Source organism: Triticum aestivum, chromosome 2B, assembly GCF_018294505.1.
Source record: "Triticum aestivum cultivar Chinese Spring chromosome 2B, IWGSC CS RefSeq v2.1, whole genome shotgun sequence".
Lineage (NCBI taxonomy): Eukaryota > Viridiplantae > Streptophyta > Magnoliopsida > Poales > Poaceae > Triticum > Triticum aestivum.
This window is the reverse complement of record NC_057798.1, coordinates 628,350,660-628,366,050: the sequence shown is the minus strand read 5'-3', so window position 1 is coordinate 628,366,050 and position 15,391 is coordinate 628,350,660.

The following is a 15,391-nucleotide window of genomic DNA, read 5'->3' as shown; positions in this document are numbered from 1 at the left end:
ATAGCCTCGTATTTCTTCTTCGAATCTTTGGTTTAGTTAGGCCAACTAGATCGATTTTTCTTGCCATAGGAAGAGTTGTGTTGTGATGTGTTCGATCTTACGGTGCTTGATCCCAGTGAAAGAAGGGGAACCGACACGTATGTATCGTTGCTATTAAGGATAACAAGATGGGGTCTATTATTACATAAATAGATCTTGTCAACATCATGTCATCGTTCTTGTTGCATTACTCCATTTCTCCATGAACTTAATACACTAGATGCATGCTGGATAGTGGTTGATGTGTGGAGTAATAGTAGTAGATGCAGGCAGAAATCGGTCTACTAATCTTGGACGTGATGCCTATATAATGATCATTGCTTGGATATCGTCATGATTATTTGAAGTTCTATTAATTGCCCAACAGTAATTTGTTCACCCATCGTATGCTATTTTTCTGGAGAGAAGCTACTAGTGAAATCTACGACCACCGGGTCTCTTCTTATCATGTTTGCATTCGAGATCTATTTTTATTTGCTTTTATTTTCAAATCTATTAATCCAAAAATACAAAAATACCTTGCTGCAATTTTTATTTAATTATTTTATCTTGCATTCCCACGAGATCTATTTATCCAAACTACTACAATTTTACCTATCTTTTTACCCCTGAGGGGTTGACAACCCCTCTCTTACGTCGGGTTGCAAGTATTTGTTCTTTGTGTGCAGGAGCTGTTTACGTGGTGTTGCATGGTTCTCCTACTGGTTTGATAACCTTGGTCTCATCACTAAGGGAAATACCTACCGTTGTTGTGCTGCATCATCCCTTCCTCTTTGGGGAAATACCCACGTAGTTCAAGCCAACATCAAATGTCACTCGGAAAGGACACCGCAAGATTGAACCCAAAGCTAAGCACGTATCCCATTGCAAGAAAAACCAATCTAGTTGGCCAAACTAAACTGATAGTTCTAAGAGAATTACAAAGATATCAAATCATGCATATAAGAATTCAGAGAAGATTCAAATAATATTTATAGATAAGCTGATCATAAATCCACAATTCATCGGATCTCGACAAACACCGCAAAATAAGATTGCATTTAATAGATCTCAAAGAACATCGAGGAGAACATGGTATTGAGAATCAAAGAGAGAGAAGAAGCCATCTAGCTACTAGCTATGGACCCGTATGTCTGAGGTAAACTACTCACGCTTCATCGGAAGGGCAATAGAGTTGATGTAGAAGCTCGCCGTGATCGAATCCCCTCCGATAGGATGCCGAAAAAGGCCCCTAGAAGGGATCTCATGGGTAAAGAAGGTTGCGGCGGTGGAAAAGTGTTTTCCTGGATGCTTCTGGCAGTTTGGGGATATTTGTGAATATATAGGACGAAGAAGTAGGTCGGTGGCCGCCTCGTGGCTCTTCCGACTTGATCTCCAATCTCCTGGGTGTCTTTTGGTCCAAGAAAATTCATCGCGAAGGTTTTGTTCCGTTTGGATCCGTTTGGTATTCCTTCTCTGTGAAGCTCAAAAACAAGGAAAAAACTGAAACTGGCACTGGGCTCTAGGTTAATAGGTTAGTCCCAAAAATAATATAAAATAGCATATTAATGCATATAAAACATCCAAAACAGATAATATAATAGCATGGAACAATCAAATGTATCAAGCATCCCGAAGCTTGATTCCTGCTCGTCCTCGAGTAGGTAAATGATAAAAAACAGAATTTTTGGTGTGGAATGCTACCTAACATATTTATCCATGTAATTTTTCTTTATTGTGGTATGAATGTTCAGATCCATAATATTCAAAAGAAAAGTTTAATATAGACATAAAAAACAACAATACTTCAAGCATACTAACAAGGCAATTATGTCTTCTCAAAATAACATGGCCAAAGAAAGTTATCCCTACAAAATCATATAGTCTAGCTATGCTCCATCTTCATCACACAAAATATTCAAATCATGCACAACCCCGATGACAAGCCAAGCAACTGTTTCATACTTTTTGTGTTCTCAAACCTTTTCAACTTTCACGCAATACATGAGCGTGAGTCATGGACATAGCACTATAGGTGGAATAGAATATGGTGGTTGTGGACAAGACAAAAAAGAGGGAGATAGTACCACATCAACTAGGTGTATCAACGGGCTATGGAGATGTCCATCAATAGATATCAATGTAGGCGCTTCCAACTCCCGGTTCAGGGTCTGAGTGAGTGGATAGGGATTACCATGCAACTGATGCACTAGAGCTATAAGTTTATGAAAGCTCAAAAAGAAAAACTAAGTGGGTGTGCATCCAACTTGCTTGCTCATGAAGACCTAGGGCGAATTGAGGAAACCCATCGTTGGAATATACAAGCCAACTTCTATAATGAAAAATTCCCACTAATATATGAAAATGACAAAATAGGAGACTCTCTATCATGAAGATCATGCTGCTACTTTGAAGCACAAGTGCGAAAAAGGATAAAAACATTGCCGCTTCTCTCTTTTCTTCTCTTTTTTTTCTTTTTTTTTCTTTCTTTTTTTGTTTGGCTTCTTTGGCCTCTGCTTTTTTCCCTCACATGGGACAATGCTCTAATAATGATGATCAAACAAAAATATGACTCTATATGAATGCCTCCGGCGGTGTACCGGGATGTGCAATGACTCAAGAGTGACATGTATGAAAGAATTATGAAAGGTGGCTTTGCCACAAATATGATGTCAACTACATGACCATGCAAAGCAATATGACAATGATGAAGCGTGTCATAATAAATGGAACGTTAGAAAGGTGCATGGCAATATATCTCGGAATGGCTATGGAAATGCCATAATAGGTAGGTATGGTGGCTGTTTTGAGGAAGGTATATGGTGGGTGTATGGTACCAAAGAAAATTGCGCGGTACTAGAGAGGCTAGCAATGGTGGAAGGGTGAGAGTGTGTATAATCCATGGACTCAACATTAGTCATAAAGAACTCAGATACTTATTGCAAAAATATATTAGTCATCAAAACAAAGTAATACGCGCATGCTCCTAGGGGGATAGATAGGTAGGAAAAGACCATCGCTCGTCCCCGACTGCCACTCATAAGGAATACAATCAATAAATACCTCATGCTCCGACTTCATTACATAACGTTTCACCATACGTGCATGCTACGGAAATCACAAACCTCAACACAAGTATTTCTCCAATTCACAATTACTCACTAGCGTGACTCTAATATCAACATCTTTATATCTCAAAACAATCATAAGGAATCAAACTTCTCATAGTATTCAATGCACTTTATATGAGAGTTTTTTATTATATCCTTCTTGGATGCCTATCATATTAGGACTAAATTTATAACCAAAGAAAATTACCATGCTCTTTAAAAAGACTCTCAAAATAATATAAGTGAAGCATGAGAGTTCAATTCTATAAAATAAAACCACCGTTGTGCTCTAAAAAGATATAAGTGAAGCACTAGAGCAATATTGCCTAGCTCAAAAGATACAAGAGAAGCACATAGAGTATTCTAATAAATCACGATTCATGTGTGTCCCTCTTAAAAGGTGTGTACAGCAAGGATGATTGTAGCAAACTAAAAATCAAAGACTCATATCATACAAGACGCTCCAAGCGAAACACATATCATGTGGTGAATAAAAATATAGCCTCAAGTAAAGTTACCGATAAACGAAGACGAAAGAGGGTATGCCTTCCGGGGCATCCCCAAGCTTAGGCTCTTGGTTGTCCTTGAATATTACCTTGGGGTGCCTTGGGAATCCCCAACCTTAGGCTCTTTCCACTCCTTATTCCATAGTCCATCAAATCCTTACCCAAAATTTGAAAACTTCACAACACAAAACTCAACAGAAAATCTCATAAGCTCCGTTAGTAGAAGAAATAAATCACCACTTTTCGTACTGTTGTGAACTCATTATTTATTTATATTGGTGTAATATCTAATGTATTCCAACTTTTCCATGGTTCATACCCCCCGATACTACCCATATATTCATCAAAATAAGCAAACAACACATAGAAAATAGAATCTGTCAAAAACAGAACAGTCAGTAGAAATCTGGAAACTTAGAATACTTATGTAACTCCAAAAATTCTGAAAAATTAGGGCAACTTGGGAAATTTTTGTACCAATCTTTTGCAAAAGAATCAGATCAAAAGCACTGTTCTATTAATTATGAAAATTATTTTCCGGGGTGCAAAACTTTCTGTTTTTCAGCAAGATCAAAACAACTATCACCGTAAGCCATCCCAAAGGTCTTACTTGGCACAAACACTAATTAAAACACAAAACAACATCTAACCAGAGGCTAGATGAATTATTCAAAGCAAAACAGGAGACAAAAAAGCAAAAACAAAAAATAAAATTGGGTTGCCTCCCAACAAGCGCTATTGTTTAATGCCCTTAGCTAGGCATAAAAACATGAATAGATCTAGGTATTGTCAGCTTTGGTCTTTACCCTTTTAATGGAGTTATGTTCAAATCCAGGAGGTTCCTTGCGTTTCTCCTCATATTCAGAAATATTTAAGTCATGAGCATCCAATCGCTTATTGCAAAGAGTAATCAACATATTCATGTGGTGGATGTTCCCACTAACATTTTTGAGGGGTTCAAGAGATTTTGCAAAAAACTTGTCACTTCACATAGTTTCTCGAAAACTTGAGTTCCCTCTTGAGTGTGAGGTAATCCCTTTTGTGGGGGTGATATTCCAAGTACCCCTTCTATTATCTCATAAGCAATGTTGGGATCAATTTCAATAAAATTTCCTTTTGTAGCAAATCCAAGAGTTGCCTATGTTGGAGCAGCCAGAGGAGGAAGAAGATTCTCACACACGCAAGATAGATGAACACAAGTCTAGAGGTTGAAGAAGATACACACAGAGACTCTTGGCACACACAACTTTGCCTTTTCTCTATTTCTTTTCACACCTGACACAATGCAAATACATGGGCTTAAGTAGCCAGTGTTACACGGCCAACACGCGGCCACTCACCCACTAACTCCATGCACACAGACACACATACAAACCCCACAACTACTTCCGACTCTTATCAACCGGCTAGCTTCACTTTGAGTAGCAACCAAGTCTGCAGAACGTTGGATATGCACACACAGGACCAAGCCACAACTGATTGCTCCCGATTCTTTCTCCTCGTCGATCTGCCACGCGACTCAGCCGCTCCGGCTCCGCAGCGAACGCAGCTAGCTTCCTAACACATCCATGCAGATAGACTACTTGCTAATGCAACAGCACATACACACATTTGTGCCATACACACGACGCCATGTGACGCTCACAACTTGACATGATTAACCTGTCGTGCTCAAGTGCATCTTCCCTAATCTATATGCATTTATTTTCTACTCCCTCCATCCCATAATGTAAGACGCTTTTTAAAACTAAATGTAATTTTAAAAAATGTCTTACATTATGGGACGGAGGGAGTAATTGTCTAACCCAGTACTAGCTTGCATGTACACATGATCTCATCTTCACGCGACTACATGGCCGCAGCTAAGTTGGTTGGACATGACTACGTGCATGAATGAACTAATGCGATGAAATAAACATGATGAATACCTAGACGACAAGGTTTACTCTATCAATCACCCACTTAACCTTGTTGTCGTAAATTCGAACACCTTCATGTCGATCTTCAAAGCAGCCTCGGCTCGGTGGTGGCGGTCGCGGAGGCGAGGTGGGCCTTCTCCTTCCTGGGCGCGGTGCACTCCCTCGAGAAATGCCTATAGTCTTGGCAGTTGTAGCAACGGACCTTGCGGATGTCAAAGTTGCTCCTCCTCTTTCCAGCACCGCCGCGTTTCTTGGAGCGAGCAAACCACTCCTCCTCCGTGAGGAGCAGCTGAGTGCCGCTGTTGCTGCTACCTGCCTCATCCATGTCGAAGCTCTCCACCACGGCCAAGAAGCGACCCCTAAGCTCTTCAATCATCAAGGTCTTGAGGTCGAGTAGTGACTGGATGGAGTGGGCAAGCTGCCGGTAGTGTTGTAGCATGCAGCGGAGAAACTTGAGCATCGCCTTGTGCTCAGTGATGCCGTCGCCGAGGGCCTCGAGGTTGTTGATGATGCCGGTGAGGCGGACAACGAACTCCTCCATCCTCTCGCCATCCTTGAACCGGAGATTCTTGAACTCCAATCGACGCGTCTGCGCCCGGGCTTCGCAGACGTGCTCGGACCCCATCCTCAAGGTCTTGAGGGCATCCCAAGCCTCCTTCGCCGAGTCCTTCGCAGCCAAGGAGTGCAACATCTCTGGCGGCATGCTACCTCTTGAGCACTACGTTGGTTTTCCCTTGATGAGGAAAGGGTGATGCAGCAAAGTAGCGGAAGTATTTCCCTCAGTTTTTGAGAACCAAGGTATCAATCCAGTAGGAGGCTCCACAGAAGTCCCTCGTACCTACACAAACAAACAAGAACCTCGCAACCAACGCGATAAAGGGGTTGTCAATCCCTTCACAGTAACTTGCGAAAGTGAGATCTGATAGAGATAATAAGATAAGATAAATATTTTTGGTGTTTTTATGATATAGATTGAAATGTAAAGATGCAAATAAAAGTAGATCGGAAACTTATATGATAAAGGATAGACCCGGGGGCCATAGGTTTTACTGGTGGCTTCTCTCAAGATAGAATAAGTATTACGGTGGGTGAACAAATTACTGTTAAGCAATTGATAGAAAAGTGCATAGTTATGAGATTATCTAGGCATGATCATGTATATAGGCATCACGTCCGCAACCAGTAGACCGAAACGATTCTGCATCTACTACTATTACTCCACACATCGACCGACTCCTGCCTGCATCTAGAGTATTAAGTTCATAAGAATAGAGTAATGCATTAAGAAAGATGACATGATGTAGAGGGATAAACTCAAGCAATATGATATGAACCCCATCTTTTTATCCTCGATGGCAAAAATACAATACGTGCCTTGCTGCCCCTGCTGTCACTGGGAAAGGACACCGCAAAATTGAACCCAAAGCTAAGCACTTCTACCATTGCAAGAAAGATCAATCTAGTAGGCCAAACCAAACTGATAATTCGAAGAGACTTGCAAAGATAACCAATCACACATAAAAGAATTCAGAGGAGATTCAAATATTTCTCATGGATAAACTTGATCATAAACCCACAATTCATCGGATCTCGATAAACACACCGCAAAAAGAGTTACATCGAATAGATCTCCAAGAAGATTGAGGAGAACTTTGTATTGAGATTCAAAGAGAGAGAAGAAGCCATCTAGCTAATAACTATGGACCCAAAGGTCTGTGGTAAACTACTCACAACTCATTGGAGAGGCCTTGGAGATGATGTAAAGGCCCTCCGCGGTCAATTCCCCCTCTGGCAGAGTGCCGGCAAAGGCTCCAAGCTGGGATCTCGCGGATACAGAAGGTTGCGGCGGTGGAAATAGTTTTTCATGGTGCTCCTGGATGTTTTTGGGCTACATAGATATATATAGGCGAAGGAGGTAGGTCAGGGGAGCCACGAGGGGCCCATGAGGGTGGGGGGCACGCCTACCCCCCTAGGGCACGCCCTCCTGCCTCGTGGCCACCTCGGCTGCTTCTTGATGTCCACTCCAAGTCTCCTGGATTGCGTTTGTTCCAAAAAGATCGCTCCCGAAGGTTTCATTCCGTTTGGACTCCGTTTGATATTCCTTTTCTTCGAAACACTGAAATAGGCAAAAAAAACATCAATTCAGGTTGGGCCTCCGGTTAGTAGGTTAGTCCCAAAAATCATATAAAAGTGTAAAGTAAAGCCCATAAACATCCAAAACGGGTAATATAATAGCATGGAACAATAAAAAATTATAGATACGTTGGAGACGTATCAAGCATCCCCAAGCTTAATTCCTGCTCGTCCTCGAGTAGGTAAATGATAAAAACAGAATTTTTGATGTGGAATGCTACCTAGCATAATTCTCAATGTAATTTTATTTATTGTGGCATGAATGTTCAGATCCAAATGATTCAAGATAAAAGTTCATATTGACATAAAAACAATAATACTTCAAACATACTAACAAAGCAATCATGTCTTCTCAAAATATCATGGCTAAAGAAAGCTATCCCTACAAAATCATATAGTCTGGCTATGCTCTATGTTCATCACACAAAGTATTTAATCATGCACAACCCCGATGACAAGCCAAGCAATTGTTTCATACTTTTATGTTCTCAAGCTTTTTCAACTTTCACGCAATACATGAGCGTGAGCCATGGACATAGCACTATATGTGGAATAGAATGGTGGTTGTGGAGAAGACAAAAAGGAGAAGATAGTCTCACATCAACTAGGCGTATCAACGGGCTATGGAGATGCTCATTGATAGATATCAATGTGAGTGAGTAGGGATTGCCATGCAACGGATGCACTAGAGATATAAGTGTATGAAATCTCAACAAAAGAAACTAAGTGGGTGTGCATCCAACTTGCTTGCTCACGAAGACCTAGGGCATTTTGAGGAAGCCCATCATTGGAATATACAAGCCAAGTTCTATAATGAAAAATTCCCACTAGTATATGAAAGTGACAACATAGGAGACTCTCTATCATGAAGATCATGGTGCTACTTTGAAGCACAAGTGTGGTAAAAGGATAGTAACATTGTCCCTTCTCCCTTTTCTCTCATTTTTTTATTTGTGGTCTTCTTTGGCCTCTTTTCTTATTTGGGCTTCTTTGGCCTCTTTTATTTTTATAAAGTCCGAAGTCTCAACCCGACTTGTGGGGGAATCATAGTCTTCATCATCCTTTTCTCACTTGGGACAATGCTCTAATAATGAAGATCATCACACTTTTATTGATTTACAATTCAAGAATTACAACTCAATACTTAGAACAAAATATGACTCTACATGAATGCCTCCGGTGGTGTACCGGGATATGTAATGAACCAAGAGTGACATGTACGAAAAATTATGGAGGTGGCCTTGCCACAAATACGATGTCAACTACATGATCATGCAAAGAGCAATATGACAATGATGGGGCATGTCATAATAAATGGAACGGTGGAAAGTTGCATGGCAATATATCTCGGAATGGCTATGGAAATGCCATAATAGGAAGGTATGGTGGCTGTTTTGAGGAAGTTATATGGTGGGTGTATGGTACCAGCGAAAGTTGTGCGGCACAAGAGATGCTAGCAATGGTGGAAGGGTGAGAGTGCGTATAATCCATGGACTCAACATTAGTCATAAAGAACTCATATACTTATTGCAAAAATGTACAAGTTATTGAAACAAAGTACTACGCGCATGCTCCTAGGGGGATAGATTGGTAGGAAAAGACCATCGCTCATCCCCGACCGCCACTCATAAGGAAGACAATTAATAAATAAATTGTGCTCCAACTTCATCACAAAGCGGTTCACCATACGTGCATGCTACGGGAATCACAAACGTCAACACAAGTATTCTTCAAATTCACAACTACTCAACTAGCATGACTCTAATATCACCATCCTCATATCTCAAAACAATTATCAAGCATCAAATTGATCATAGCATCCAATTCACTTTCTATGATAGTTTTTATTATACCCAACTTGGATGCCCATCATTCTAGGACCAATTTTATAACCATAGCAAATACCATGCTGTTCTAAAATACTCTCAAAGTAATATAAGTCAAGCATGAGAGACCAATAATTTCTACAAAATAAAACCACCGCCGTGCTCTAAAAGATATAAGTGAAGCACTAGAGCAAAATTATCTAGCTCAACAGATATAAGTGAAGCACATAGAGTATTCTAATAAATTCTGAATCATGTTGTGTCTCTCCTAAAAGGTGTGTACAGAAAGGATGATTGTGGTAAACTAAAAATCAAAGACTCATATCATACAAGACGCTCCAAGCAAAACAGATATCATGTGGCGAATAAAAATATAGCTCCAAGTAAAGTTACCAATAGACGAAGACGAAAGAGGGCATGCCTTCCGGGGAATCCACAAGCTTAGCATTTTGGTTGTCCTTGAATTATCTTGGGGTGCCATGGGCATCCCCAAGCTTAGGCTCTTGCCACTCCTTATCCCATAGTCCATCAAATCTTTACCCAAAACTTGAAAACTTCACAACACAAAACTCAACAGGAAATCTCATAAGCTCCGTTAGTGCAAGAAAGAAAAAACACCACTTAAGTTACTGTAATGAACTCATTATTTATTTATATTGGTGTTAAACCTACTGTATTCCAACTTCTCTATGGTTCATACCCCCCGATACTAGCCATAGATTCATCAAATAAGCAAACAACACACGAAAAACAGAATCTGTCAAAAACAGAACAGTCTGTAGCAATCTGTAACTTTCGAATGCTTCTGGAACTCTAAAAATCCTACAAAAATAGGAAGTGCTGGTCAATTTGTCTATTGATCTACTTCAAAAATAATCAACTAAAAATCACGTTTCTGTGATTTACTAAAATTATACTCGTGCGCGCGGAAGTTTCTGTTTTTCAGCAGAATCAAATTAACTATCACCATAGGTTATCTTATAGGTTCTACTTGGCACAAACACTAATTAAAACATAAAACCACATCTAAACAGAAGCTGGATGTATTATTTATTACTAAACTGAAGCAAAAAGCAAGGAAAATAAAATTGGGTTGCCTCCCAACAAGCGCTATCATTTAACGCCCCTAGCTAGGCATAAAAGCGAGAATATATCTTGCCATCTTTGGCATTCAGTTCATGTGGCTCGCATAATAGATTCATAAGGTAATTTGACTTTCTTTCTAGGAAAGTGTTCCATGCCTTTCCTTAATGGAAATTAGAATCTAATATTCCCTTCCTTCATATCAATAATTGCACCAATCGTTCTAAGGAAAGGTCTACCAAGAATAATAGGACATGAAAAATTGCAATCTATATCAAGAACAATGAAATCTACGGGCACATAATTCCTATTTGCAACAATAAGAACATCATTAATCCTTCCCATAGGTTTCTTAATAGTGGAATCCGCAAGGTGCAAGTTTAAAGAGCAATCATCAAATTCACGGAAACCTAGCACATCACATAAAGTTTTTGGAATCGTGTAAACACTAGCACCCAAATCACACAAAGCATATCATTCATGATCTTTAATTTTAATTTTTATAGTAGGTTCCCACTCATCATAAAGTTTTCTAGGTATAGAAACTTCCAACTCAAGTTTTTCCTCATAAAATTGCATCAAGGCATCAACAATATGTTTGGTAAAAGCTTTATTTTGACTATAAGCATGAGGAGAATTCAACACGGATTGCAACAAGGAAATACAATCTATTAAAGAACAATTATCATAATTAAATTCCTTGAAATCCATTATAGTGGGTTCATTGCTATGTAAAGTTTTGAGCCCTCCAATCCCACTTTTACCAATTTTAGCATCAAGATCTAAAAACTCCGAATCATTGGGACGCCTTTTAACTAAAGTTGGCTCATCTTCAGTCCCATCATTATCAAGATTCATATTACAAAACAAAGATTTAATAGGGGACACATCAATAACTTTTAGATCTTCATCATTATTTATTTCTAACCCTTCTGGTTTGGCGGCCATCTTATTAACTAAGGTGGCTTGCTTATCAGAAATTTGAGCTATTGATTTTTCAAGACGAGCAATCTGAGAATTGAAACCATAAAATTCCTTAGACATATCATCAAGTTCTTTATTCATGTATTCCATAAAGCTTTTTTGTTCTTTAAGCTCATTTCTAAAGAAATTATTATGCTGAAATTGTAAAGTCATAAAGCTTCTAATGTTTAATTCAATCTCTTCCAACCTTCTAAGATGAAGATTAACGTTCTTAGGCAAAGCCATAAGGGCAAACAAACACACAAGAGACAAGTGAAAAAGAGAGGCGAACGGGGAAGAGAAGGCGAATAAAATGGCAAGGGTGAAGTGGGGGAGAGGAAAATGAGAGGCAAATGACAAATAATGTAATGCGAGGGAGATGAGTTTGTGATGGGCACTTGGTATGTCTTGACTTGAGCGAAGACCTCCCCGGCAACGGCACCAGAAATCCTTCTTGCTACCTCTTGAGCACTATGTTGGTTTTCCCTTGAAGAGGAAAGGGTGATGCAGCAAAGTATTGTAAGTATTTCCCTCAGTTTTTTAGAACCAAGGTATCAATCCAGTAGGAGGCTCCACGGAAGTCCCTCATACCTACACAAACAAATAAGAACCTCGCAACCAACGTGATAAAGGGGTTGTCAATCCCTTCACGGTAACTTGCAAAAGTGAGATCAAATAGAGATAATAATATAAGATAAATATTTTTGGTATTTTTATGATATAGTTGAAATGTAAAGATGCAAATAAAAGTAGATCGGAAACTTATATGATAAAGGATAGAACCGGGGGCCATAGGTTTCACTAGTGGCTTCTCTCAAGATAGCATAAGTATTACAGTGGGTGAACAAATTACTGTCGATCAATTGATAGGAAAGTGCATAGTTATGAGATTATCTAGGCATGATCATGTATATAGGCATCACGTCCGCAACAAGTAGACCGAAACGATTCGGCATCTACTACTATTACTCCACACATCGACCGACTCCTACCTACATCTGGAGTACTAAGTCCATAAGAACAGAGTAACGCATTAAGAAAGATGACATGATGTAGAGGGATAAACTCAAGCAATATGATATAAACCTCATCTTTTTATCCTTCATGGAAACAATACAATATGTGCCTTGCTGCCCCTGCTGTCACTGGGAAAGGACACCGCAAGATTGAACCCAAAGCTAAGCACTTCTCCCATTGCAAGAAAGATCAATCTAGTAGGCCAAACCAAACTGATAATTCAAAGAGACTTGCAAAGATAACCAATCACACATAAAAGAATTCAGAGGAGATTCAAATATTTCTCATATATAAACTTGATCATAAACCCACAATTCATCGGATCTCGACAAACACACCATAAAAAGAGTTACATCGGATAGATCTCCAAGAAGATCGAGGAGAACTTTGTATTGAGATTCAAAGAGAGAGAAGAAGCCATCTAGCTAATAACTATGGACCCGAAGGTCTATGTTAAACTACTCACAACTCATCGGAGAGGCCGTGGAGATGATGTAGAGGCCCTCTGTGGTTGATTCCCCCTTCGACAGAGCGCCAGCGAAGGCTCCAAGATGGGATCTCGCAGATACAGAAGGTTGCGGCGGTGGAAATAGTTTTTCATGGTGCTCCTGGATGTTTTCGGGGTACGTAGATATATATAGGTGAAGGAGGTAGGTCAAGGGAGCCACGAGGGTGGGGGCGCGCCTACCCCTAGGGCGCGCCCTCCTGCCTCGTGGCCGCCTCGGCTGCTTCTTGACGTCCACTCCAAGTCTCCTGGATTGCGTTTGTTCCAAAAAGATCGCTCCCGAAGGTTTCATTCCGTTTGGACTCCGTTTGATATTCTTTTTCTTCAAAACACTGAAATAGGCCAAAAAATAGCAATTCGGGCTAGGCCTCCGGTTAGTAGGTTAGTCCCAAAAATGATATATAAGTGTAAAGTAAAGCCCATAAACATCCAAAACAGGTAATATAATAGCATGGAACAATCAAAAATTATAGATACGTTCAAGATGTATCACGACACAGACTGGAGGATGATGCCCAAAGCTTCACGATCGTCGCGGTAGTCGATGACGGCGCCATGCTCGACTACCTCCCACAGGCCTTATGCGTGCAGCCGCACTCGCATGACAAGCGCCCACTCGGTGTAGTTTGTGCAGGTCAGCAGGGGGAGCTGCACCATCGACGAGGTTAGCCAGACGACGCGCTCGACGATGCGAACCTCGCCGCTGCAGCTACCGTCGATGAGCCACGCCTTCGATGGAGTCGTCGGCTCCCCCGGCTTCCCCTTGGCCAGCTCCACCGCCTTGGACACATCATCTCCCTCGGTGCCGGCCATCACAGGGACAGATCAAACCGTAGCTTTGTATACCAAATGTTGGAGCAGCCGGAGGAGGAAGAATATTCTCACACACGCAAGATAGATGAACACAAGTCTAAAGCTTGAAGAAGATACGCACAGAGACTCTTGGCACAAGCTCCTGGTTCTTAAAAATTACGGAGTAAAATTTTAAAATCCCCCTTCATAGTGCAATTGTGATAAGATTCTTTCATCCTATACCAAGCATCCTTTAAATTTTTCCTTGTTTCTGTTTGAATTGAAGAACAGCAAAGTCAAGAGACAAAGGAGGGGCAAAAGTGCTAGTCATAGATAAAAGGTAAAGATGGAGGAAACACACGAAGAGATGAATGGAAGAGGGGCGCAGAAAAGGGCGAATCTTTTCGAAAATCATTTTAGAAGTGGGTGAGAGAAAAACGAGAGGCAAAAGGCGAATAATGTAATGCAAGAGATGAGAGTTTTATGATGGGTACTTGGTATGTCTTGACTTGGCATAGATCTCCCCGGCAACGGCGCCAGGAATTCTTCCTGCTACTTCTTGAGCTTGCGTTGGTTTTTCCCTTGAAGAGGGAAGGGTGATGTAGCAAAGTAGAGATAAGTATTTCCCTCAGTTAGAGAACTAAGGTATCAATCCAGTAGGATACAATGCACAAATCACCAAAACCTACACGAACAATCAAACAACTTGCACCCAACACGATAAAGGAGATGTCAATCCCTTCACAATCCCTTGCAAAAGTGATATCTAATAGAGATAGATGAAACTAAACAAAAGGTAAAGTAAATATTTTTGGTATTTTTGGTTTATAGATCGGAAAGTAAAAGATTGCAAAATAGTAGATCAGAAACTTATATGATGGAAAATAGACCCGGGGGCCATAGGTTTCACTAGTAGCTTCTCTCAAGATAGCAAATAATACGGTGGGTGAACAAATTACTATCGAGCTATTGATAGAAAAGCGCAAAGTTATGACGATATCCAAGGCAATGATTATGAAATATAGGCATCACGTCCATGTCAAGTAGAGCGACTCCTGCCTGCATCTACTACTGTTACTCCACACATCGACCGACTCCTTCCTGCATCTAGATTCTAGAGTATTAAGTTCATGAAGAACAGAGTAACGCATTAAGTAAGATGACATGATGTAGAGGAATAAACCCAATCAATATGATGTAAACCCCATCTTTTTATCCTCGATGGCAACAATACGATACGTGCCTTGCTGCCCCTACTGTCACTGGGAAAGGACATCGCGAGATTGAACTCAAAGCTAAGCACTTCTCCCATTGCAAGAAAAACTAATCTAGTTGGCCAAACTAAACCGATAGTTCCAAGAGAATTACAGATATATCAAATCATGCATATAAGAATTCAGAGAAGATTCAAATAATATTCATAGATAAGTAGATCATAAATACACAATTCATCGGATCTCGACAAACAGACCGCAAAAGAAGATTACATCGGATAGATCTCCAAGAACATCAAGGAGAA